At 47.8% G+C, this 26,307-nt stretch overlaps 1 protein-coding gene and 1 pseudogene across 2 annotated transcripts in view; one reads left to right on the forward strand and one right to left on the reverse strand.

The window, feature by feature from the left end:
• LOC147124488 (solute carrier organic anion transporter family member 3A1-like) overlaps positions 1 to 26,307 on the forward strand; it is a 503,248-nt gene that overhangs the window by 409,198 nt on the left and 67,743 nt on the right. The gene's annotated exons all lie outside the window — the stretch shown is intronic.
• Positions 17,099 to 18,278, reverse strand: LOC147124489 (uncharacterized; annotated as a pseudogene).

A 26,307-nucleotide genomic window follows, 5' to 3' on the forward strand; every position in this document is an offset into this window, starting at 1 on the left:
TTCCTACATTTATCTCAATTTGGACACATATCGCTGTTCCACCCCAGAGAAACAAGCGCCGATGGATTGTTGCCCAAAGTAGCAAAAGGTCCTTTTCACATTTAAATTGGGCTAGTGGTGCTTTCAGGTAGCCACCAGGGATGCCTGAAAGCTGTGCATCTAGAATGCCAGCAGCCACATACCGGGCAGTGGAAATTAGTGTATGTTGCGTCCATATTACTCCTGAAAAACCAGCAAAATGCATGCCAGTTTCTACCCCTGCATGTTTTGGCAAGATTATTTTTCTGTTTTATTTCTCAAAAGGTTTATTAAGAGTTAAAGCTGGTATAATTTATTTCTCTACAGTATGCCTCTTTAAAGTGATTGAACACTTGAAAGTGGGCTAATGCTCTGAAGTTACCTAGGAACTCCTGGAGTATTGGAAAAAAGGTGCATTTCTTTCTTGCACATTCACAATACAAATTTGGAGATACAACATTGAGCTTTGAAATATTGGCCCTAAATTTCCTTGATCTTTTTGTGGTAATAATGTTGTATTCTGGGCGGTTGGGGTGGAATTTAGGGTGGAAACTATTACGTCCGTGAATGATTGAGACACGGACAGCAGGAGCGGAACAAAATAAGTCTTTACTGGTGGAAGTCAAAAGTGAAACTAAAAACACAGAGGCTCACTAGCGCTTTTTATACAGGGGTGGTCACTGCCGGTATTGCAGCCTGAGACCAGTTATTCTCTTAAAGGTGCATACACAACAATTCCTCCCCTTTTAGATAAACAGTACATAACATTCATTTAACAACTAAATGATAACTAATTACAATCACAATTACGGTTGCTAGATACATTGGTTAAGTTTAAGCAATTATAAGTTCAGTCTTTGAGGGGGCTTCCTGATTCTGTCTGGATAACGCCTCTTTGGGGTATCAGGTTCTTCTGGCAATGTTGAGTCGAGATCAATGTCGTTGTTCGGTTCATCTGCTTCCAATATCACCGATTCTGCGGTAGCTGCAATTGGTACGTCGATTTCATTGCCAGGTGTGTCAGATCGTGGTGTGGTGTTGACGTTTTCCAGTGACTCTAGAATCTGGTCAGCATGGCGTCTTACAATGCTCTCTCCAATGTCCACGGTATACATGAGAGGTCCTTGCCGTGTACAAATCGTTCCTGGCTGCCATTTCTCAGTGCGGTAGTCCCGGGCCAAAACTGGTTGACCTATCTTAAAACTCCTGGTCGGCCTTTCATTCATATTCTGAAACTGCCTGTTCTCCACATCTCTTCGGACGTTTGGCTTAACCAAATCCAAGCGGCATCGCAGTCTTCGATTGAAGAACATCATGGCTCGGGTTTGGTTGGTAACCGTATGTGTCGCATTCCGGTAGGCAAACAAGAAGTTGTCCACCTTGTGCTGGAGGGGTATATCTTCATTACACATTGCCTTGATAGCCTTCTTGAATGTTTGGGCAAACCTCTCGGCCAATCCATTAGTGGCTGGATGATATGGGGCAGATGTGTAGTGCTTAACACCATTGTTCTTTAAGAACCTCCGGTACTCTTCAGACACAAACTGTGGTCCATTGTCAGAGCAAATCTGTTCAGGCAGCCCATTCCTGGCGAATATGGTTCGTAAAACTGTGATAGTTTTTTCCGTGGTGGTTGAGGACATTTTTATTACCTCTGGCCACTTTGAATGTGCATCCACCGCAATTAAAAACATCGAGTCCATGAAGGGACCAGCAAAATCAATGTGCACCCTTTGCCATGGAGATGAGGGCCACTCCCATGGATGCAGAGGAGCTTGTGGTGGGGCGTTTTGGACCTTCTGGCATCCTGCACAGCTCTTGGTCATCTCTTCGATTTCTCTATCGATTCCCGGCCACCACACAAACGCTCTGGCTAAGTTCTTCATTTTTACCCCACCCAGATGACCCTCATGATGCTCATTGAGCACTCTAGCTGTCAACTTAGGTGGAATTACTACTCTGGATCCACACATCAAGGTTCCTCTGCACACTGACAGCTGTTCTCTTCTCGGCGAGAATGCTGGCAGCAGTGGTTCGCCATGTGCTGGCCATCCCTTCACCGTTAAATCATAGACCCGTGATAGTGTCGGGTCATTCCGTGTTTCCTTTTCTATGCTTGCATTCGTCACAGGGAGACATTCGACTATGGTCGAGTGGAATAACACCATTGGATCCACTGCAAGGTCTTCTTCTTCCACCGTCGGCAACGGTAAACGTGACAATCCATCAGCATTTCCATGCTGTTTAGTTCCTTTGTACTCGATGTCATATTGGTGTGCCCCTAGGAAAAGGGACCATCTCTGCAGCCGTTGTGCTGTCATTATCGGTACGCCCTTCTGAGGGTTGAAAATGGAGACAAGAGGTTGATGATCGGTTAGTAGAGTAAATTTTTGACCGTGCAGGTAGTGATTGAACTTCTTCACCCCCCACACTAGGCTGAGGGCCTCTCTGTCAATCTGGGCGTAGTTACGCTCGGCAGAAGTTAACGAGCGTGACGCAAAAGCTATCGGCCTCTCTAAGCCATCAAGGAATTTATGTGACAGTACCGCCCCAATGCCGTAGGGAGACGCATCACATGCCAGTCTGATTGGCAGAGCTGGGTTGTAGTGAGCAAATATTTCCCTTGAAGTGATTAAGTCCTTACTCTTCTGAAAAGCACGCTTACAATCATCGCTCCATTTCCATGCTACCCCCGTTCGTAGCAGGGCGTTCAGTGGGTGCAGAATTGTCGACAAATTCGGCAAAAACTTATGATAGTAATTCACCAATCCGAGGAATGACCTCAGTTGCGACACATTTTCAGGCGCTGGGGCCTTAACAACCGCTTCAATTTTGTCAGGGGACTTATGCAACCCCTCTTCATCAATCACGTGGCCACAATACGATATCTGTTTCTTAAAAAATTCGCACTTGGGGCGGTTGGCTCGCAGCCCATGTTCCCGTAGTCTAGCGAGCACCTGTTCTAGGTTGTTAAGGTGTTCACTGTCATCTTCACCTGTCACAAGGATGTCGTCCAAGTAGCACTGAGTCCCCGGAATCCCTTGCAGGACTTGTTCCATCGCTCTTTGCCATATCGCCGGAGCCGATGCTACTCCGAATACCAATCGATGATACTGGTAAAAACCTTTGTGAGTGTTTATCGTGAGATACTTCCTAGAGGACTCTTCAACCTCCATCTGCAAATATGCTTGTGCTAGGTCAATTTTTGTAAAACGCTTCCCTCCAGACGGTGAGGCGAAGATGTCTTCTATCCTTGGAAGAGGCTATTGTACTGTGTGAAGGACTGGGTTCACCGTCACCTTAAAATCCCCACGGATGCGAATCTTCCTTGGCTCCCCGGACTTATTGTTTAACGTTTTCTTCATGACAGGAACGATGGGTGTCGCCCACTCGCTCCAGTCAACCTTAGACAACACGCCCGCCTTCTCCAGATTCTCCAGCTCTGCCTCGATGGCTGGGCGAATTGCATATGGTACTGGTCTTGCTTTGAAAAACTTGGGAACTGCATTCTCTTCTATTTTTATCGAGGCGGTTACGCCTTTAAGCGTGCCCAGTTCTTGTTGAAATACCTCTTTGGCGTTAGCTAAGATTGTTGACAATCGTCCAGGAGTGACGTCTTCATCTTTTTTACCGTCCACCGTCATTGCATGAATGGAGTGCCAATCTAAGTTTATCTTCCTGATCCATTCCCGTCCCAATAATGGTGGTCCACGATTTGGCAGTATGTAGAGATACAATTTCCGTATTTTCTTGCCGTTGTGTTCGACAGGCACCCTTATTTTTCCTCTGGGGTATACTTTTTGCCCTGTATACGTCGTCAAGACGATGGATGTCTCTCTCAAGGGTATGTGGAAAATAGCCGCTCGTAGTCTCATCGATTCATGACGGTTAGCGCTGATCCTGTATCCAATTCCATTTTAACTTGGGACCCTGCTATCATGAGGGTGACCCAAATGGTTCGGTGATCCTCTTTTGCGATTACATTGTGAAGTTTGAGACAGCTTAGTCTCCTGTTCCCGGATTCACTATCGCTCATCTGGTCTTCGGAACTACTGTCCGTCATCTTTTGTACTTTCTTGTACGGTTCCTTAGTAGCCTTTTTGTTGTCGCTGGTCTTCTTCCCAGACCTGCAAACTCGTGCAATGTGTCCCATCTTCCCGCATTGCCTGCATATTTTGTCTTTGGACCAGCAGTCCTTCTGGTCATAGTTAGTTCTGCCGCAGTGATAACATTTTGCAAATCCCCGTGTCATTTCGTGGGTGCCGTATTCCTGTGGTTTTTGTTGAATTTCTGCAGCTCCCCTGGCTGCTGCTTCATACGATACTGCCACGCTGAAAGCCTTATCTAGCGTCAGCTCTTTCTCTGAGAGTAACTTCTTCTGTGTTCCTTCACTCAGGAGTCCACAGACAAATTTGTCCCATAGGGTATCTGCCAGTCCTGCTCCGAACTGGCAGTGCTTTGATAGCTTGCGTAGTTCCGTAAGATACTCAGCATTGCTCTCATCTTTGTGCTGAGTTCTCCTGTGGAATTTAAATCTTTCTGCTATCAACAGCAGTGCAGGGTTTAGGTGTTCCTGTAGGACAGCAACAATTTCGTTAAAACTCTTCGCCTTCTCTTTGGCTGGAGTAATCAGGTCCCGCAATAGGCCGTACGTTCTAGCGCCCATTAAGTTTAGCAATATCGATGCCTTTTTCTCCTCCGCTATTTCGTTTGCCTCGAAATATACCTCGACTCTTTCCACATACGTGGTCCAGTCCTCTATTGTATTATCAAAAGCAGTGATACAGCCAGTCTTCGGCATCTTGCAAATCTAAAATGGCGCCTCCCGTGCTTTGCCTTCTTCCCCGATTTAACAAAATGGTGCCTCCCGCGCTTTGCCTTCTTCCCCGCTGTTGTTAGCGCTGCTTTCCAAGGCTTCTTGCGCGTTTAATATTTTTTCCTTTGTTATTTTCCCGTCGTGGAGTGGACCCTCTGGGACACTTCCCTCCCTCTTCTTAGGTCCGAACGCTGCCCGGCTTTGAAGCACCGGCCGCGCCCTGTGTGCTCCACCCTCTCTCTCTCTCTTTGCTTCCCGACTCGCTGCCCGGCCCCATTGAAAAGCCACCCGATCGAGCTCTAGCCCGCCGCAGCCCAGGAAGGATCAGTGCACTACCTGCCACCAGCCCGATTAGCTGGGAAACCACAGACCGGGGAACCAAGCCTGGCTCTTGACAGTCTCTCCTGCAAGTTTTCAATCCAACGATTTGGAGGGCGGTTGCCCACGGTTGACGCCCGTTTCTCGAGTTTCTTTGGATTTTTTTTTTTCTTCTGGCTTCGACCATCAATAACGTCGTCTGAGGTGCTGCCGAGTTGCAGGTAAGTTCGTTTCTTACTCGTCGCCAGTATTATGAATGATTGAGACACGGACAGCAGGAGTGGAACAAAATAAGTCTTTACTGGTGGAAGTCAATAGTGAAACTAAAAACACAGAGGCTCACTAGCGCCTTTTATACAGGGGTGGTCACTGCCGGTATTGCAGTCTGAGACCAGTTATTCTCTTAAAGGTGCATACACAACAGAAACCATGCACATTAAAAAATTTGCAGCCGATTTTGGAGTGGGCACGTAATAAATCAGCTCACAAATGGGTGGGCATATGCAAATAATATCACGCAAAGTAATTGCCAAATTTGTGTCCGTCCGTAGCAGCGTTGGTTGTAAGGGATGAATTTTCATCCCTGACATCCAACATTGCTAAAGGCACCTGAGGCATTTAAAGGTTAAAAGGCTGGGGATTCCTATGGAATAAAAGAACAGGCCAGATTTATTTTTAAAGTCTTTGGGTAACCAGACCTCGCTTCCAATTCCCTGAGGTGGGAGTCCCAGCTGTGTCATAAATCGTGTGGGCACTCAGCAACAGTGTGCAATAGTCCTGCCCCCAGTATTTGAGACAGGGTCAGGGGTGCATTAATGGGATGAGAGGAATTTCCAATCCGTTTCCAGTAAATCGCCCCTGTAAATTTGGCCCAGAATTTGCAGTCGGGATGATGGCAAACTGGCAGCATTCGCCACCTTTCAAACTGACTACAACTTTGGGATTTGGCGCATGCACATGCAGAAATCCTGATGTTACAGTCAGTCATTCACAGCTCCAACACAGGCTGCGCTGTGCCACCCCCCCCACACCCCCACAGAGCTCGCAATCTGTGTAATCACTCAAATCAGGAAAAGTGACAAAAACTTGTCTCTTCCGCAGTAATTACACTGTTAAATTCCCCACTAAAAGTTAGACCCAAAGGGATTCGGTGTAACTGGGGTTTTAACAGCGTATTGACTGCTAAACAAAGATTATGGGCCTGAAAAACGAATTTTCATTTTGTGCAGTGTGAAATGTATCCATTTTAATAAAAATTAAAATTTTTAAGAAACTTAAAAAAAGTTTTAATTTTGTTTTAAAGATTCTTCATCTTCATTTTAGGTTTGCCTTTTCCCCATGTGAGAGACTCATTCTTTATTTTGCTCTCTCTAGCATTTTTAAGAAGTTAGAATTTTAAGAGTTTACCAACTTCCTTGTTTGGTGTCTGTGAGAATTCTGCCTTTTGATTGGCTGCTTAGACAGCTTGTTGGTGGCACAGCAGCTCACAGGAGGGGATCCCCACTAAACTCCGTTGATTTGAATTGAATGTCGGAAAACCCGAAGTTCTCGACACAGATATCGCAAGTTCTTTGTGTGAAGCTTACTTCGGGGCCAGCGGCAAACACTTTTGCTTCGCCGCTGACCGCAAATTCCAGGCCATTGTGTTTAAGAAAGATTTAGAAGCTGCCAGGTTAGGAGATTGGAGCCTTGGTGTCCAGCAGTGTGACATTACACTTCTATTTTGCATATCTCATTTTGACTATGATTAAATTTCACTGGAGCAAATCTTGGATTTGCATCTTTTCTAATTAGGGAACACTTTTGCAATGTGATCCAAAACTAATTAGAATCCATCTCACATTAACTACCCTTTGGCTGTAAAAGTCAGATGCAGTGGTTTAATTTGTGCAGACAAGTCTGGAATGAACAGCTATAATTTATAACGATGTCAAATGAAATGATTAGTGCCAGTCTCCATCTCCTGAATGTTGAGTACCACAAGGTTCACCCAAGGCTGCAGCTGGAAATAGTTCAATGGTTCCTTGCATCGGCACATCTACATTTCTGCGTCTTAAGACTGGGGATTAAACTATTTCAAAAAGCAAAAGATCACGCAGATTTGTAGAGGAATTTTTTTCTAATGGGTGGTGTACTCTCGTTGTGGTTTTCCACCAGGCACATTTTTGGGAACAATGGTAACAGTGTTTTCCAAGATCCCTGCTACAGCATAATCATGTTGCCATGGTGAAATCTTGAAATGTACATCTGCTGCAGCATAAGACCATGTGGTCTTACGATTTTTATTAAATATAATTTTTTATTTAAAAAAATGTGGTGTTGGACCTGATCAGCAATGTGATAACAGCATCGTTGCCCATACTGTTGTAACTCCTTTTTAAACACGTGGTTTTTTTGCAAGATGTGTACACATATGTTATATCAAAAGAAAGGTTATGATTAGGGGAGTGTCATAGGTGTATTTACTTTTTGGTAAGACAAAAATTGTTCAGACAGTATACAAAAAACGTTCAAAAATCCACTCATTAGCGGTTGACCAAACCTACTGCTCATTAGCGTTGAGTGACGTGATGGTTGACCAATCCTACAGTTCAGTGACCTGATGGTTGACCAATCGGTGCATCACGGGGGGCGTTTCATTCCGTGTGTGGGCGGGCCTAATCCTGCAGCTTCCCGAAACGTCGCCGCCATTTTTTTTATACCGACAGCGACAGCACCAGCACAACAAAGCCCCACATTGCGGCTCCAGCACAGTATCCTGCTCCCGACCCACCGGAGCGGGAGGTGAGTTGGGCTCACTCGGGCTGGGCCGGCCCTGACAACCGCTCGGCCCGAGACACAGAGCGGGGGAGCGGCAGCGGCCGGCCGTCAACCGCGCGGCCTTGTAAACTGCCATTCCACAAAAAAGCCTAGGCAACGCCGGGCCCCCCCAGCTATTTTTTATAAACTATTGTGTAAGTGCACCAGTTTTAAAATTTTATTTTCTGTGCAAATTCTTCCATTTCTGGAGAAATGTGAGGCTGCTTGCTGAGTTCTCATCATTCTTTGCTAAGCTACTACACCACCAGCACTGGTACAGCCATGCCACTTCCATTGCTGCCTTTACTTTTGGTACTCTCATAGTTTACAATGGAAAAGCAAAGGCAGAGAACTGCATTGGTGCTTTCAACTGTTGACAACTCCTTGGGGTAAACTTTTGACTTCAGAATATGGGCATTAATCTGTCAGAGCAAATCGCCCACACCTTATAGAACCCACCCAATTTTAATTCCGTTGATTTTAATAGAATGAAAATTGGGCGGAAAATCCATTCTAGCAGATTAGCTACCATGCGGTGAAGAGGAAAACTGACTCCAGTGTGTTTTTTAAGAGTTGGATTGTGCAAACATTATAACAACAACAATAATTTACATTTATATAGCGCCTTTAACGTAAAATGTCCCAAGGCACTTCATAGTAGCGTTATCAAAAAGAAATTGACAGCGAGCCACATAAGGAGATATTAGGACAGGTGACCAAAAGCTCAGTCAAAGAGGTAGGTTTTAAGGAGCATCTTAAAGAAGGAGAGAGTGATAGAGAGGTGGAGAGGATTAGGGAGGGAATTCCAGAGCTTACGGCCTAGGCAGCTGAAGGCACGGCCGCCAATGGTGGAGCGATTAAAATCGGGATGCTCAGGAAACTAGAATTGGAGGAGCACAGACATCTCGGAGAGTTATGGCAACAAACAGGAATCTAGAATCTAGACAAAAGAAGGCTGACCAAATAGAGGTCTTAAAAATTATGAAGGGGTAAATGCAGAGAAGATGTTTCCACCTGTGGAGAATCTAAAACTAGGGGCATAAATATAAGATAGTCACAAATATATCCAATAAGTAATTCAGGCGAAACTTCTTTACCCAGAGAGTGGTTAGAATGTGGAACTTGCTACCACATGGCGTAGTTGAGGCGAATAGCATAGATGCAGTTAAGGGGAAGCTATATAAATACGTGAGAAAGGAATAGAAGGATATGCTGATAGGGTTAGATGAAATAGTGTGGGAGGAGGCTCGTGTGGAGCATAAACACCAGCACATACCAGTTGGACCAAATGGCCTGTTTTTGTGCTGTAATTTCTATGTAATTCTATGAATCAGTTTCTAGATTGATTTCTGATTACAGGGTTGATTTTGATAGTAAGCTTACCAGTACTGTAAAGCACCTGCTGTAAGTGCCAATAGAGGCACCGAAGGCGTCATTGGGCAAGGGTTTTGCTAGCTGCCTCTGACAGCGGCAGAGCTATGTAGCATCTTCTGTTGGATCTGCCATCTTAGTTCTGTCTGGGCAAGCTCACTTCTCAGTAATGCTCTTGCTATCACTGATCTTCTCCCAATATTGTGATTTCTGGGCGACTGCAACCTTGCCCATTACCATGTTGTCAAAACTGCTCCAGTTTCAATGGGCCAGATTTGGCATCAAGGGAAGCAAAATAAAAAACATTACATAAAAGCAACATAAATGAGTTGTAAATTGATAAGCGGCTAGCACAGGAACTAGCCAAGAGTAAAAGAAAGTACAGGGGCTGAGTCTGTGATCAGCAGTTCCAGCAAGCAGTGGCACCCGAAGGGAGAGCAGGTCAAGAAATGTTGGGCCCGCAGCCCATATAACCCATCCATTAAAATAAATGAATGGAAATGCATGTGCCTGTGAATTCCAAATACAAAGGCAAAAAATACAGCAGATGCTGGAAACCTGAAATAAAAACATAAAATGCTGGAAATACTGCAGTTCTGACGAAAGGTCATCAACCTGGAACATTAACTGTTTCTCTCTCCACAGATACTGCCTGACCTGAGTATTTCCAGCATTTTCTGTTTTTATTACTGATTACAGAATCAATCCTGATATGTCCAAGAATGCCAGATTAGTTCATCAAAGTAGTTAAAAGTAGGTTTTGAAATGAATACTTTCCTTATATTGAGAGCAGCTATTTACAGTTTGTGTCACCAGATGATGCTGCGTACTGCTGATTACTAGTGACTAAACGTAGAAACATAGAAACATAGAAGATAGGAGCAGGAGTAGGCCATTTGGCCCCTTGAGCCTGCTCCGCCATTCAATGCGATCATGGCTGATCATCCAAATTCAGTACCCGGTCTCTGCTTTCTCCCCATACCGCTTGATCCCTTTAGCCTTGAGAAACATATCCAACTCCTTCTTGAATATATTTAATGAATTGGCCTCTACTGCTTTCTGTGGTAGAGAATTCCACAGGTTCACCACTCTCTGGGTGAAGAAATTCCTCCTCATTTCTGTCCTAAATGGCCTACCCCTTATCCTTAGACTGTGACCCCTGGTTCAGGACTCCCCGACCATCGGGAACATCCTTCCAGCATCTAGTCTGTCTAGTCCTGTTAGAATTTTATAAGTTTCGATGAGATCCCCTCTCATTCTTCTAAACTCCAGTGAGTATAAGCCCAATCGATCCAATCTCTCCTCATACGTCATTCCTGCCATCCCAGGTATCAGCCTGGTGAATCTTCACTGAACTCCTTCCATAGCAAGAACATCCTTCCTCAGATAAGGCGACCAAAACTGCACACAATACTCAAGATGTGGTCTCACCAAGGCCCTGTACAACTGCAGCAAGACATCCTTGTTCCTGTACTCAAACTCTCTCGCTACGAAGGCCAACATACCATTTGCCTTCTTAACCGCTGCTGCACCTGCATACTTACTTTCAGCGACTGGTGCACAAGGATGCCCAGGTCTCGTTGCACTTCCCCTTCTCCCAATCTATTGCCAGTTAGATAATTATCTGCCTGCCTGTTTTTGACACCAAAGTGGATAACCTCGCATTTATCCACGTTATATTGCATCTGCCATGCTTCTGCCCAATCACCCAACCTGTCCAAATCATACTGGAGTTTCTCAGCATCCTCCTCACAGCACACATGCCCGCCCAGCTTTGTGTCGTCTGCAAACTTGGAGATATTACATCTAGTTCCCTCGTCTAGATCATTAAAATATATTGTGAATAGCTGGGGTCCAAGGACCGATCCCTGCGGTACCCCACTAGTCACTGCCTGCCACTCGGAAAAAGAGCCGTTTATTCCAACTCTTTGCTTTCTGTCTGCCAACCAGTTCTCTATCCAAGTCAATACCTTGCCCCCAATCCCATGTGCCTTAATTTTACATGCTAATCTCTTATGCGGGACCTTATCAAAAGCCTTTTGAAAATCCAAATACAGCAGATCCACTGGTTCTCCCTTATATATTTTACCAGTTACATCCTCAAAAAACTCCAGTAGATTAGTCAAGCACGATTTACCTTTTGTAAATCCATGTTGACTTTGTCCGACCCTGTCACTGTTTTCCAAGTGCTCTGCTATTACATCTTTTATAACGGACTCTAGCATTTTCCCCACTACCAATGTCAGTCTGTAATTCCCCATTTTCTCTCTACCACCCTTTTTGAATAGTGGGGTAACATTAGCTACCCACCAATCCATGGGTACTGTTCCAGAGTCTATCGAATTTTGGAAGATGACCAGCAATGCATCTACTATTTCTAGGGCCACTTCCTTAAGTACCCTAGGATGTAGATTATCAGGCCCTGGGGATTTATCGGCCCTCAATCCCATCAATTTCCCTAATACCATTTCCCTACAAACACTGATTTCTATCTGTTCCTCCCTTTCATTAGACCATATGTTCCCCGACATCTTTGGGAGGTTACTTGTGTCCTCCTTTATGAAGACAGAACCAAAGTATGTATTTAATTGGCCTGCCATTTCTTTGTTCCCCTTTATAAATTCCCCTGATTCTGACTGCAAGGGACCTACGCTTGACTGCACCAATCTTTTTCTCTTCACATATCTATCAAAGCTTTTACAGTGAGTTTTTATGTTCCCTGAAAGATTACTCTCATACTCTATTTTCCCCTTCTTAATTAATCCCTTTGCCCTCCTTTGTTGAATCCTAATCAGCTCCCAATCCTCAGGTTTACTGCTTTCTCTGGCCAATTTATATGTCCTCTCCTTGGATCTTATGCTATCCCTAATTTCCCTTGTTAGCCACGGTTGAGTCACCTTTTTTGTTTTATTTTTATCCCAAACTGGGATGAACAAATTCTCTCAGCACTTACTAAACCCACACAAAGGGGGATCTTTAATGGTTACTGACTCTCTTATTTCCATAAAAGGACAAGGGTTGCTGTTAATATTCAGGCCATCCACACACCCAGCTTAGCTATGTGATTCTATGTTGTCTTCTCAGGTAATAGATTGCAGAAATCTGTTATGGAAAATGCCCTTCAATCTCCAGCAACTGTGGGCTGGATTTTCCAAGCCCCGAGGAGGCGGGCCTGGAGGCGGGACAGCCGGTAAACTCGGAGAAAGTGGGGGCGGATGGCAAAGCTGCCCCCATCCTGCCTCCGTGCCCTTTTGCCAGGAGGCAGGAAGATGTGCAGCTTCGGGTCCCGTCTCCTGGAGGCGGGAAAGGCATTTAATCCTTTTAACTGCCTTTTAACAGGTAGCTAACAGGCAGAAAAAAGGATTAGTGCCACTTTACCTTCACAGGTGAAGGCTTCCCGACCTCGGAGAACCCCGCCTGGTTCTGCAGCGGTTGGAGGCACCTGGAAGTAAGATGTAGCAGTGAGTGATGGGTGCAAGTGAGGAGTGGTAAGTATGCAAGGTGAGTGATAAGTTTAAAAAAGTGTTCACTTACCTTGTTTTCCTTCCATAGCCTTTAGCTGCGGTGGATTGGGAGAGCCGACATCCTGCTTGTCAATTTCACAGAATGGCTGTTGGAACCTCCGTTCCAATAGTCATGTGAAATTTACAAATTTGAAAGGTTTGATGAGTCCTCAACACAAGTACTCATCAAACTAAAGAGAATGTCACTGTTTGACAGCTTCACATTTCTTCTTTGAAGAAGTCTTGACAGATAGCACGTCCGACGTTGACGTGATCTATCAGTGACTTCCTCATTAATTGGCCTGCTGAGCCTGCAGGGCGGGCTTAACAAGCTCAATCAGGGGGAAATCTCTCTGGTTGGTCAGGTGAGGATGGAGGCAGGACATTGACATGACAAGCAGCTGACCCGTCTCCAACTTGCCTCCATTCACAAAATCCAGCCCCTAGATTCTGCTCACTAGCACAAACAACAAATGGTGCTGTGCTCCAAGTTGGATGATAATTAATATTTGTCTGAGGCATTTGGCCTTATAAATAATAAAAAAAATGTTTAATAAAAGTAGAGACCAGAGTTTACCAAATTATTCATGTTTCCCTTTAGGGAGGATATTTTTCCCTCATGCCTTATATTTGGTAATCTGTCCATCCATTACAGATAAAATGCACCATACATTTTCTACTATTCCATTGTGGGTGTTGTGAGTTATATATTTCTCTCTGAGCAGAAGTGAAAATCTTGCCTGATTTTCCCCCTCCTTTACTCAGGGTTGCTGAGACCAGGTGCAGCACCCCTGTGACTGGCTTGGCTGAGATCATCGAACTCCCTAATTCCTACTCACATCTACATTTTTCTTAAAATTAGCGAAAGGAGGGAAATATGAAACTGGGTTAATTAGCAATCTCATAGTAAAGGATTCTCTGGGGCAGAGTGATCATAATATGTTAGAATTTCACATTAATTTTGAGAGTGACTTGCCTAAGTCCGAAACTAGAGTCTTAAACTTAAATAAAGCCAATTACATAGGTATGAGGGGCGAGTTCGCTGAGGTAGATTGGAAAAATAGATTAAAAGGTATGGCAGTAGATGAGCAGTGGCTAGCATTTAAAGAAATATTTCATAATTTTCAACAAAAATACATTCCATTGAGAAACAAAAACTCCGCGGGAAAAGTGATCGAACCGTGGCTAACTAAAGAAGTTGCAAAGAATAATAGTAAGCCTGAGGATTGGGAGAGTTTCAGAAACCAGCAAAGGTTGACCAAAAAATTGATAAAAAGGGGAAAAAATTGAATATAAGAGAAACCTAGCAAGAAATATAAAAGCAGATTGTAAGAGCTTCTACAAGTATGTAAAAAGGAAAAGAGTAGCAAAAGTAAACGTTGGTCCCTTAGAGGCTGAGAAATTATTATGGGGAATAAGGAAATGGCAGAAACATTAAACAAATATTTTGTATCTGTCTTCACAGTAGAAGACATAAAAAGCATACCAAAAATGGTGGGGAACCAAGGGTCTAATGAGGGTGAGGAACTTAACGTAATTAATATAAGTAGAGAAAAAGTACTAGAGAAACTAATGGGACTAAGAGCTGACAAATCCCCTGGACCTGCGGCCTACATCCTAGGGTTCTAAAAGAGGTGGCTGAAGAGAACGTGGATGCATTGGTTTTGATCTTCTAAAATTCCCGAGATTCTGGAATGGCCCCACCGTATTGGAAGGTTGCAAATGTAACACCACTATTCAAGAAAGGAGGGAGAGAAAAACAGGGAACTACAGGCCAGTTAGCCTGACATCAGTCATCGGGAAAATGCTGGAATCCATTGTTAAGGAAGTGGTATCAAGTCACTTAGAAAATCATAACATGATTAGGCAGAGTCAACACGGTTTTATGAAAGGGAAATCGTGTTTGAAAAATGTATTAGAGTTTTTTGAGGATCTAACTAGCAGGGTAGATAAAGGGGATGTAATATATTTGGATTTCCAAAAGGCATTTGATAAAGTGCCACATAAAAGGTTATTACTCAATATTAGGGCTCATGGGGTTGGGGGTAATATAATAGCATGGATAGAGGATTGGTTAACGGACAGAAAACAGAGAGTAGGGATAAACGGATCTTTTTCAGGTTGGCAGGCTGTACCTAGTGGGGTGCCGCAAGGATCAGTGTTGGGGCCTCAGCTATTTACAATCTATATTAATGACCTAGATGAAGGAACCGAGTGTAATGTATCCAAGTTTGCTCACGATACAAAGCTGTGTGGGACAGTAAGCTGTGAGGAGAACACAAAGAGGCTGCAAAGGGATATAGGTAGACTAAGTGAGTGGCAGATGGAGTATAATGTAGGGAAATGTGAGGTTATTCACTTTGGTTGGAAGAATAGAAAAATAGAATATTTTTTAAATGGTGAGAAACTTTCAAATGTTGGTGTTCAGAGCAATTTGGGTGCAAGAAACACAGAAAGCTAGCATGCAGGTACGGCAAGCAATAAGGAAGGCAAATGGCATGTTGGCCTTTATTGCAAGGGGGTTGGAGTATAAGAGTAAGGAAGTCTTGCTGCAATTGTACAGGGCCTTGGTGAGACCACACCTGGAGTACTGCGCACAGTTTTGGTCTTGTTATCTAAGGAAGGATATACTTGCCTTGGAGGCAGTGCAATGAAGGTTCACTAGATTGATTCCTGGGATGAGGGGGCTGTCCTATGATGAGAGATTGTGTAGAATAGGCCTTGTGCTCTCTGAAGTTTAGAAGAATGAGAGGTGATCTCATTGAACCATACAAGATTCCGAAGGGGATTGACGGGGTAAATGCTGAGAGTTGTTTCCCCTGGTTGGACTGTCTAGAACTAGGGGGCATAGTCTCAGGATAAGAGGTAGGCCATTTAAGACTGAGATGAGGAGGAATTTCTTCACTCAGAGGGTTGTGAATCTTTGGAATTCTCTGCTCCAGAGGGCTGTGGATGCTAAGTTTTTGAGTATATTGAAAGCTGAGATAGATAGATTTTTGGACTCTAGGGTGTAACCGGTTTATGCGGTGGCCAATTTCCTATTGACCCTGCCGCAATCGCCAATTATTGTAAGTGGTTTTGCCCCGCCCGTAGCGAGCACGCAAACCCGCTTACTACAAGTTCTGGACGATAGGGATTACTGAGGACAGATTTGAACACGGACAGCGTTTTCGGGCTCACCCGTACAGTGTTTATTAAGTTTGACAAAAACCACTCAACTCACATACAGTACAAGCGATGTGAATATAACAGTACAGTTTAAAACAGTACAACCCTGACTTGTCCAACAAGCCCCTGCCATGCGGACTTGCCACACCCTAAAAACACCATCCCGTGAACTAAACTATCACAGGACCCTTCCAACGCTAAACCCCCTCTGGTTTGGTAGGAACATACAGGCACTCCCTCACACAGCTACGTGATCTTGTGGGTGTGTAGGCTTGGCAATGCTCACCTAGATTTCCCTTTTTATCTTGCTTGCAGCTTCCTCCCGTGCGTCTCGGCTACCTGGTTCCGTACCGGCCTTGCGGCATGCGAGTCCCAGCCTGAGTCCGCTGCTCTTGATGTTCCGATGTGTGGAGGGCAGGAGAGAGAGAGAGAGCTATCCAAACTGCTCTCTGATATACCCCTCCAATACACAGACCGCTGTCTATGGTTTTAATGGACACATGGCCTCAGGGAAATGGTTTCCAGGCTTCCTCTCAGGTTTGAATGGTCTTCGAACTCATTTCGATCTTCCAGCCGATTAACTTAATGAGCTCATCTTGACCAGAACAATGAGTTGTCAGCCTTGTTAATCAAGACTTGGGAGTGGGCCTCTCGGGCCATTGTTCCCAAGGACAGTTCATTTCCATATGAATGCAACCTGGTTACGTGAGTCACCTTCAGCTTGGGTGGTTTTTCACTGCTTGCCGCCGCCCCCCCCACCCGCAAACAGCCTGTCCAGTTTTTTAAAAAGGTATATGTTCAAAATCCATGGAGTCTGCGCTGACTGCTACAGGCCCCCCTTTGATATTTCAACTTTTCCCATACAGAAATATCATCAAAAGTTCTGTCATCTTCCGCTGCGGGAGGCGCACTGTATATCCCAACCAAACTGTGCATCAAATTTTACCCCAGGGTCCTGTATCTCACATGTTATACAACAAAATCACATCACAGTTACAGGTATATATAAACAGACAGTCAACTCTGGTCTATTTAATCAAAGCTTGCCACCGGTTTCGGAGTGCTTTACTTCGCTTTCTGCATGACAACTGGAGAAGGTGAAACACTAACACGCAATCACATGAGAAATCACACAAATCCATGGGAGAACCTCAATATTCAGACCGATGTCCCACCATGGCGGAGAAACAACTTCTTTTATCTCATTCCCCGTTTCCCTGTTCCGTTGCTCAAGGGTATAGAATTGCTTTTTGGAGAGTTCAACTTCCTTTATTAATTTTGTGAGGTGTTCGGGCAGAGGAGGAATTTCATATCCGAACCGCGTTACATATTGCTGTAGGTCCTGTACCGTGTCATTCACCGTGAGGTGTACCGTGGTGGGCTCTGGAATGGGAATGATGCGCTCTTGAGCCACCTGAACTTCTGTGTGGGGTTTGAAGCAGAAAGCCTTATCGGTGACTGGGCACCAAGTGTCGTTGTGTACCCGGTACTGGTCCACGCTTGTTGTGACGCAGTACGTCCCTCTGCCCGCATATGCTACCTGGGGTGGTACGTGGCTTTGGGCCATCATCTCCATGGTGCAATTAATGGGCTCCGCACCCTCTGATTCAAACCCGCACACTGGCCGATTAAACGCATTCAAATGCTGGGGACACAACACCACGTGCACGCCCCTGCTTTGGCATCCATTGAGGTCAGTGCCGGTCATGGCATGCTCCCACTTTACAACAAACGGTGGGGCCCCATGATGTCGCACGTGCACCCCGTCCCTTAGGACGCCAATATTCTCTACTCGGTATACCGGCGCTGGCCGCGGTGACCCACCCATTACTGGCATCCGGAGTACAATCCCTATTATAGTGTGGTTGGACTGGCCACAGTCAACTGAGACCGGGTATGCCTCTGAGGCCAGTCGGAGTTGGCATGGGCTCATTACATTTTTGTACGGGCTGAACGCAGTGAGGTTGCTGATTGCTGACCCACGAAGGGACGCGACCTTGCTGTAGGTCCTCCAAATTACTGCGCCCTTCATTCAGCAGCCACACACCGTACAACACACACGCATCGTTTTTCACTGCCTGCGCCGAGGCATTCTGATCCTCCCTGTCCAAACTATTGATCGTCTGAGCATGTGCCTCCAGCTCGACTATGACTTCCTTTAAATGTATCATCGTAGCCTGATCGTCCCGTAACTCTGACCCCTCTAGCTCGTTACCCTCCCCCAGTATCTTTCGCAGCTTGTCCTTTAAGGTGTTGACCTGCATCTGCAACTGTGCATCGTCCATACTGTTGATAATGGACGTGCCCGTGCTGAAGGTTGTAGCCGCATCATTAAATAACCCCCCTCCCCCGTCTATATCTCCCCGAACCAACGCGATGCTTTACAGTTAAATCGTACAGACTTTCCTGATTCACGTCCCCGTAACTTAATTCATAAAATTGTCAGAACATTTCCTTCAACAGGGCCTCAAATACTTTTTCCGTTTCTACCGGACACCACCAGGGCAGCTGTAACCGGGTTAAATTTAGAATGACTGACGCGACTTCATAGTGAACGTCTTGGTACAAGATCTTGCTGGTCGGGACTAACACTAACCCATTCCTCGGTCTCAGTGTGGTGGCATAGTGGTTAGCACTGTTGCCTCACAGCGCCAGGGACCCGGGTTCAAATCCGGCCTCGGGTGACTGTCTGTGTGGAGTTTGCACATTCTCCCCGTGTTTGCGTGGGTTTCCTCCGGGTGCTCCGGTTTCCTCCCACAGTCCAAAGATGTGCGGGTTAGGTTGATTGGCCATGATAAAAAAATTGGCCCTTAGTGTTAGGGGGGATTAAATACGTGGGGTTACGGGGATAGGGCTTGTGTGGGATGGCTGTCGGTGTAGGGACTGGGTGCTAGGGTTTGGATGATCAGCCATGATCTCGTTGAATGGTGGAGCAGGCTCGAAGGGCCGAATGGCCTACTCCTGCTCCTATCTTCTATGTTTCTATGTGGCAGGGCAACTAATCTGTGTTTCCTGTACTTGTGAGGCTGTGGGCAGGGGCTTTCTCTCATGTGCTACCAGTTCTGTGGAATTCACTGTGTTGGGTGGGTCTGGGATCACGCAGTAGTCCCCACTCTGATCCCATCCGATCCCGGCCCCAGAACCCTGCCATCACCACAAGAAGGCGATCGACACACCCGCTGGGCAGACCTGTTCCGACCCCCACATACACACGTAAATTCCCTGTTCCTCTTTCCACCATTTGTTCCAACACCTCCCCTCGCCCCCGTAATCTGTTGGTACGTATCGTCCCCCAGTTTCTCCCAGTCCGCGAATCTGTTACCCTTGGCCTGGCCCAACTTCCTTAACCACCACCACCGTCCCAAGGAAATGTATCCCTCACATCTTAGACAGACGCGTTTCCCCTCGGTCACCCTAACCTGTGTGGCTGTGACCTGCAGTTTGGGACATGGTATGGAAGCTTCTCCATACATGAAACCCTCGCTGCCGGAGTACCGAGTCGCGTTCGATCCCAGCCACCCTGGCCACCTTCCCTCATGGAAGTAAGTGGCCATTCTATCCGTGTCCCCTGTCCTACCACCCTGTGTCACAGTAGGCCTGTTCCCTCCTGTGCAGCCATAGAGAAAGGACACCTCGGTGTCTCCTCTTCCCATGCTGCCAGTCCCGATCATCATTAGGAATAGAAGTACGATAAATTTGTTGGACATATCCCCTTGTTCCTCCGATCGCCTTTGGTTCCCTGCCAAAACAAAAGCAAAACAGTTCCGTTCTGTGAGAGGGTTTTCCTCCACGGATCTGGTTTTGGTTATTTACAAAATATTTAGTGTTCCCTGCCGCATTAACGGGCGCCCCATTTAAGACCTCTCCCATCGGGGCCTCTTGCGGCTCGCAGTCAGCGAGTAGGGAGGCGTCCATGGCACCCTAGGCCGTGGGACCCGACTGCTCCTCCTTACCGCCCCGTCCTCCGGGTCATCATCGTCCCACATCATGGGAGGAAGACCTGTGTCCACCAGGTTCATGACTGTGCCCTGGTGCCTCTTGGCCTTTGTTTTCCCCTCCTCGGGGTTAAACAACTTGCACTGGTTTACATGAAACCATTTTGTGCGTTTCGGGAGTTTTACTGTATATACCATGGGGCTCGCTTTATCCACGATATTATAAGGCCCCATGTACAGCGGCTCGAACGCCCCTACTCGGGCGTAATTACGGACCATTACCTGGTCTCCCACCTCCCACTCGTGGGTTCTCTGGGATTCTAACAGCAGCTGATCTTTCTGGTGCTGGCTCCCCGGTTACTGGCTGCCTGCCAGTGAATCTGTTTCAATGTCTCGTACAGATTCTGGACAAACCTGTCCCGGTTTACCTCCCTGACCTGCGCTTCGGTGAGGACCGGCGCCAACACATGGGTTGGAGTGCGCATAATCCTCCCAGTCATAAGCTTGTGTGGGGAGCACCCTGTGCTTCTGGAGGGGCTGTCCCGGACACCCATTACAACTAGAGGCAAGACCTCATCCCATCTCTGCGGGAACGGGCTTATCTCCTTCCTCAATCTTTCTTTCAGTGTCCGGTTCATGCGCTCCACAATCCCCAATGACTGGGGGTTGTGAGCCACATGCCACGCCTCTTGTATTCCCAAGAGTTTTAAGGTGGCTTGCATCACCTGCCCTGTGAAATGGCTCCCTTGGTCGGACTCCACGACCTGTGGCAGCCCCCACCGGGAGAGCACTTCCCTCACCAGGATTCTAGCTGTTGCTAGTGCCGTGGCTGCTCGGCAGGGGAAGGTTTCCACCCACTTGGGAAATACGTCCACCAGGACTAAACAGTACTTGTTGCCTGCTTTAGTGGTGGGTAGTGGTCAGATGAAATCAACCTGCAGGGACCGCCACGGCCCCTCTACCCTCCTGGTGTGTCCTATGGGGGCTTTCCTGCGCTGTGGATCGGGGTTATTGGCTGCGCACACCAAACAGTGCGCACAGAAAACTCGGACATTCTCCCTGAGCTGGGGCCACGACCCTGCCTTCTCTACCCTTTGTCAGGTAGTTTTCGGCCCTGGGTGTCCCGCTCCCGGGCCCCCATGGGCCAACTGGAGGAACTCCTCTCGGTGCTGCGCTGAGACTACCCACCGATCCCCTTTGAAAAGCATTGTATCTTTGATACTAATGTCTGCTGCCCCGAACGAACCTTCTATGGACTCCCCATTCTCTCTCTTTACCAGGACGGCCTTAAGGACGGGATCCTGGGCTTGGACCTGCTTTAAGTCCGGGGCCAAAGCTACCCACTGTGTGCCTCCTTTGTCCTGGATTGCGGCTACCGGATCTGCTTTGTACGGATCCCAGAACACTCCTTCCCTGGCCCCCTGTTTGGCCAGCTCGTCTGCTTTTTGGTTGCCCTCCCACTTGGGCTCTGTCTTTGAATGGGCTTTAACTTTGTGAATATAGTGCTCTCCCTGGGTGCCTGTGGCCTCCAAAATTTTACCTAGCAGCGGTGCTGTTGCTAGGGGCTTCCCATCTGCGCCTGGCCCAGATTGCCAAGTATTCCGTGCATGAGTTGCACGTGAACATAGAGTCTGAATAAATGGTGTAGGGGGTGGGGAACTCGTCGGGGTGGGTGACCACGTACGCCACCACCGCCAGTTCAGTGTGCTGAGCGCTCAGGGTGTTGGGGAGTTTAATGGCCTTCGCTATTTTAGCTGTAGGGTCATAGATTCCGCACCCGGTGAAACGCTCCCCCTTCACAACTGAACTGGACCCATCTATATAGATGTCCCGGCCCGTCGGGTGTATCCCAGCCCGGAATCCTTCATCTACATCCTGTAATGATATCAGCAAATAGAGATGGTATTTGCCTGTTCGATTATGATGCCTTAATAGCATGTTTGCATGTATTGATTGCTTGTGCCTGACCAGCAGAGGGCATGTGACCGAGAGAAGCAAGGCAGTTAGTTTTAGTTTCAGTTTCGTTTTAGATGCACAACAAGCATTGTGTCTCCTGTAAAAGCTGTATAAAAGAGTTGAACAAGCTTTAGATTAAAAGTCATTCTCTTTCGTAAATGCCTCGTCATTGAACCCACAAAGAAATCAATACACATCCCACACCCCTTCTACCGTACACGTGTGGGCCATCCCTGGGTAAATCATGTTGGCTGCTAGCTTTGGCTCGGTCAACCCCTGCACTCTCAAGTTCACCTGCGAGAGCAATAAAGTCCAGCGAGCAATACGAGCACTGCTCACTGTCCTGTCCTTTATTCTCCCGTCCAACAACATCTGAGTGGGGATATGGTGGGTGAGTAGAACTATCAGGGATGATCCCGTAAAGAGCTGTGAGCGCTTTACGACCCAATGCGTGACCAGGAGATGCCTCTCGCAGTTGGAATATCCCCATTCTACCTCGGTGAGAACCCTAGATGAGTAGACCACGGGCCGTAGCTTGCCGTGTCGCTCCTGGAGCAACACCACGCTCAAGCTATCCCCGCTGGCTGCTCCCTCTAAGAAGAATTTTTCCCCACCGTTAATGGCTCCCAATGCAGGTGCCGTCTGCAAATCCCCTTTGAGGCGAGTGAATGCTTCCTGGCAGTTCTGATCCCACTCCCACTCGACTCCCTTATGGAAGAGCTGAAGCAGAGGGGCTGCCGTGGCTGCGTAACCCTCTATGAAGTCCCGGCAGTACCCTGTGAGTCCCAGAAAAGACCTTACCCCGGTCACATTCTTGGGGGCTGGTAGCTCCTGTACTGCCTTCCTCCTAGCCTCGTCTATGGCCCTTTCACCAGCCCTTACGGTCAGCCCGAGGAATTTGACTTCCTCCTGTCTGATCTGGGCTTTCTTCGGGTTGACCTTGAACCCCGCCTCCTGCAACAGCTTCAGCAGCTCGTCCAGCAGTGGCCCGTGGTTCTCCCCCTCTGCGGAGAACAAAAGCAGGTCGTCCACGTACTGGATTAACTGGTGGGGTCGCCTGAAGCCTTTTAATGCGTCTGCCATGCATTGGTGGAATATGGAGGGGCTGCTGTGGAACCCCTGGGGAAGGCATGTCCTTTAAAAGTGAATGCAAACTTGTATTGGCCTTCCCGTCTGAGGGGAATCGACCAAAACCCGTTGGAGATATCCAGCACCGTGAATGTGGTTGCGGTTGCTGGAATGCTCCCTATTAGATCGGCGACAGCTGTGACTGTGGGCGCGCAAGCTGGGATAGTCCACGGTGGCTCTCCACGACTGATCGGGTTTCTTCACCGGCCAGAGTGGTGAGTTCACGTGGGTGGCTATTAGTCTCAACACCCCCGTTTCACTAGGGATCCCAGTGCCATCTCCAAGTCAGCTTCTGCTTCCCGGGGGAAACTATACTGCCTTTGTGGCCGTGACATGGGGTCCCCTTGCACCCGAACCTCTACCCCGGTCACCCTGCCACAATCTTGTTTATGGGTGGCAAATGCGGCGAGGTTGTCCTGTACATTCACCTGGTACTGGGCTGGGGCGCTACTAACCAACTGTTCCAGGTCGTAACTCCCTTTGGGTTTCATGGTGCATACACTACCCCCTCCTCCCTTATCTCTGGGGATCACCATCACCTCCCCTGTCTTGTCCGAGACCACTGCCCCCGACAGGCAGTGATTCCTCAGGTCCACAATGACCTGGTTGGCTAACATGAAATCAGCCCCGAGGACTCCCCACCCTGGTTGCTCCCATTTCATTAGCACGCACTTCCACGTAGTGCGGAGGGACCCTAGTTCTATTCTCAGGGGTTTGGACATTGCCCCCACCTGCTCGTTCCCTGTGAATCCCATTAGGCTAAATGGGACCTTGTTAGACCTGGGTGAATTGGTCGGGTCTTCCGAATGAACCACCGTGCTGGAAGCTCCGGTGTCCACCAAATATCTCCCCTGCACCGTCTCCACCCCCATCTTAACACAGGGCCTGTCCCACTCATCATAAGTGAGTGGACACAGGTGCTCAGGCTGGGCGTGTTCTAGTCAGGAGGAAGTGGGACATGCGAGTGCGGTCGGCGTTATGCTGCTCACGGCAGCGTCTAGCCTTCCTTTGTCCTTCCCCAGCACCGTGCGAAGGGCGGCCACCAGAACATCAAATGGTTCATTGGTCGCCTTCTTCGCCTCGGTGACCTGGGGTTTTTGCACGGGAGGACCCCCTTGGCCTGACCCCCCCCTTTTGGGCCGGACAATCCCGCCTCCAGTGTCCCATCTTGCCACACTTGAAACAAGTCTTAGACTCGTCGGTGTTACCCCCCTCCTGACGCCATTCCTTCCTATCCCCCTTACTGGCCTTCATCTCATGTACCCTCCCCTTGTGTTTGACCTCCTTCCTGGAACCGGCCCTAAAAGCTAAGCCCAATTTCCGGAGCCCGCCTGCCTCCATGTTCGCGAGGTCCTCGGAGTCAAACCATGCTTCTGCCTTGGCTTTAATCCGTGACAGGCTGTTTGCTGCCAGGGTCCTGAGCCAGTGATTTCTGGGGACCCCTACCAGTTACGTGCGGTCTGGCACACCTCCAGTTGCCTTTGCATACACCGGCCATAGCCTGTCCATAAATGCAGCTGGTGCCTCGCCGGCCACTTGTGAGAACGGACTACCCTGGGTGTGCCCCATCGCTCTCAGGATCTCCCCTTTCAACCCCTCTGTGGTGCCTCGCTCCGGCTTTTGTAGCTGCGGACAGGCTCTGATACAGTTTCCTGTCAAGGGAGAGCAGCATCAGCCTGTGGGTCTCACCATCGCTACACACATTGATCCCCCTACCTGCTCGGCCTCCACAAAGTGAACTGTCCTGTTTTAGATTGGGCAACTCTGCTACCATGGCCTGCAACTGCGGGGTGGTGAATGGGACCATGAAATCGCTTTGCAGCGGGCCCTGGTCACCGTTTGGTGTGGGTGGACCATACTTTTGCTGCTGCAGAGGATACATTGGTCTCGGTGGCGCTTTCGGCGCTGGTGGGACCTTCCTGTCCTGAACCTTATCCTTTGCTTCCTGACCCTCCTCGTCCCACTCCACCCAGGTTTCCCCTGGTGCCTTTAAACAAACCATGTCTCTGGCCCCAGACAAGGCTTGGGTCAATTTTTTAATCCTTTCTTCACAGGGACTGTGATCAGAGTCTTCATAGCCCCTACTTCTAGCTACCTTATGAGCTATTTTAATGACCCTTAGCTGACCCTCCAAACCATTAGCTCTCGTTGTTAATCTTGCGTTCTCCTCCCTTAAGGCCTGCTCATTTAACCTGGCCTCCGTAACCTGGCACCGCAGGTATTCCCTCATATTACGGGAGGTCTCCTCCTGTGCGCGTCTTTCCTGTCTTTCCTCGCGCAACTCCTCCACTAGTCTACTCCCGACTATCCCCCTTGCGTCTGACTTGCCTTCAGACTCCTTCAGCTCATTTTTGAGCTTTTCAACCTGCTCCGGGAGCAGTTGAACTTGCTTTTGGAAGCAGAGGTGCCAAATCGCCTTCTCTTTGGACTTCCTGTGCTCCTTGCTCCCTGTCCACTCTGCGGCCCTATCCTGGGGACTCTCAGGGCACAACATCTCCAGTACCCATTGCTGGGATACATTAACCTTTTTAAACACGTAGGAGGAAATTCTGTCCTCCATTCCGGATCTGTTGCCCTCCAAACTGTCCATATCTAATCCACAACCTATCGTCCTGCCAGCGGTCGCTAATTCTGTAACCGGTTTATGCGGTGGCCAATTTCATATGGGCTCTGCTGCAATCGCCAATTATTGTAAGTGGTTTCGCCCCACCCGTAGTGACCACGCAAACCCGCTTACTACAAGTTCTGGACGATAGGGATTACTGAGGACAGATTTGAACATGGACAGCATTTTCGGGCTCACCCGTACAGTGTTTATTAATTTTGACAAAAACCACTCCACTCGCATACAGTACGAGCGGTGTGAACACAACAGCATAGTTTAAAACAGTACAACCCTGACCTGCCGTGCTGACTTACCACGGCCTAAAAACACCCTCCCGTGAACAAAACTATCACAGGACCCTTCCAACGCTAAACCCCCTCTGGTTTGGTAGGAACATAGAGGCATCCCCTCACACAGCTAAGTGATCTTGTGGGTGTGTAGGCTTGGCAATGCTAACCTAGGTTGCCCTTTTGATCTTGCTTGCAACTTCCTCCCGTACGTCTCAGCTACCTGGTTCCGTACCGGCCTTGCGGCATGCGAGTCCTAGCCTTAGTCGAAGTCCGTCTCGGTTGGAAGAGCAAGGCTCCGCTCCTCTTGATGTTCCGTTGTGTGGAGGGCAGGAGAGAGAGAGAGAGCTATCCAATCTGCTCTCTGATATACCCATCCAATACACAGACCGCTGCCTGTGGT

This window comes from Somniosus microcephalus, chromosome 1 (genome assembly GCF_052327205.1).
Source record: "Somniosus microcephalus isolate GS21.2 chromosome 1, FLI_Smic_1.0, whole genome shotgun sequence".
In the NCBI taxonomy this organism is placed as follows: Eukaryota; Metazoa; Chordata; class Chondrichthyes; order Squaliformes; family Somniosidae; genus Somniosus; species Somniosus microcephalus.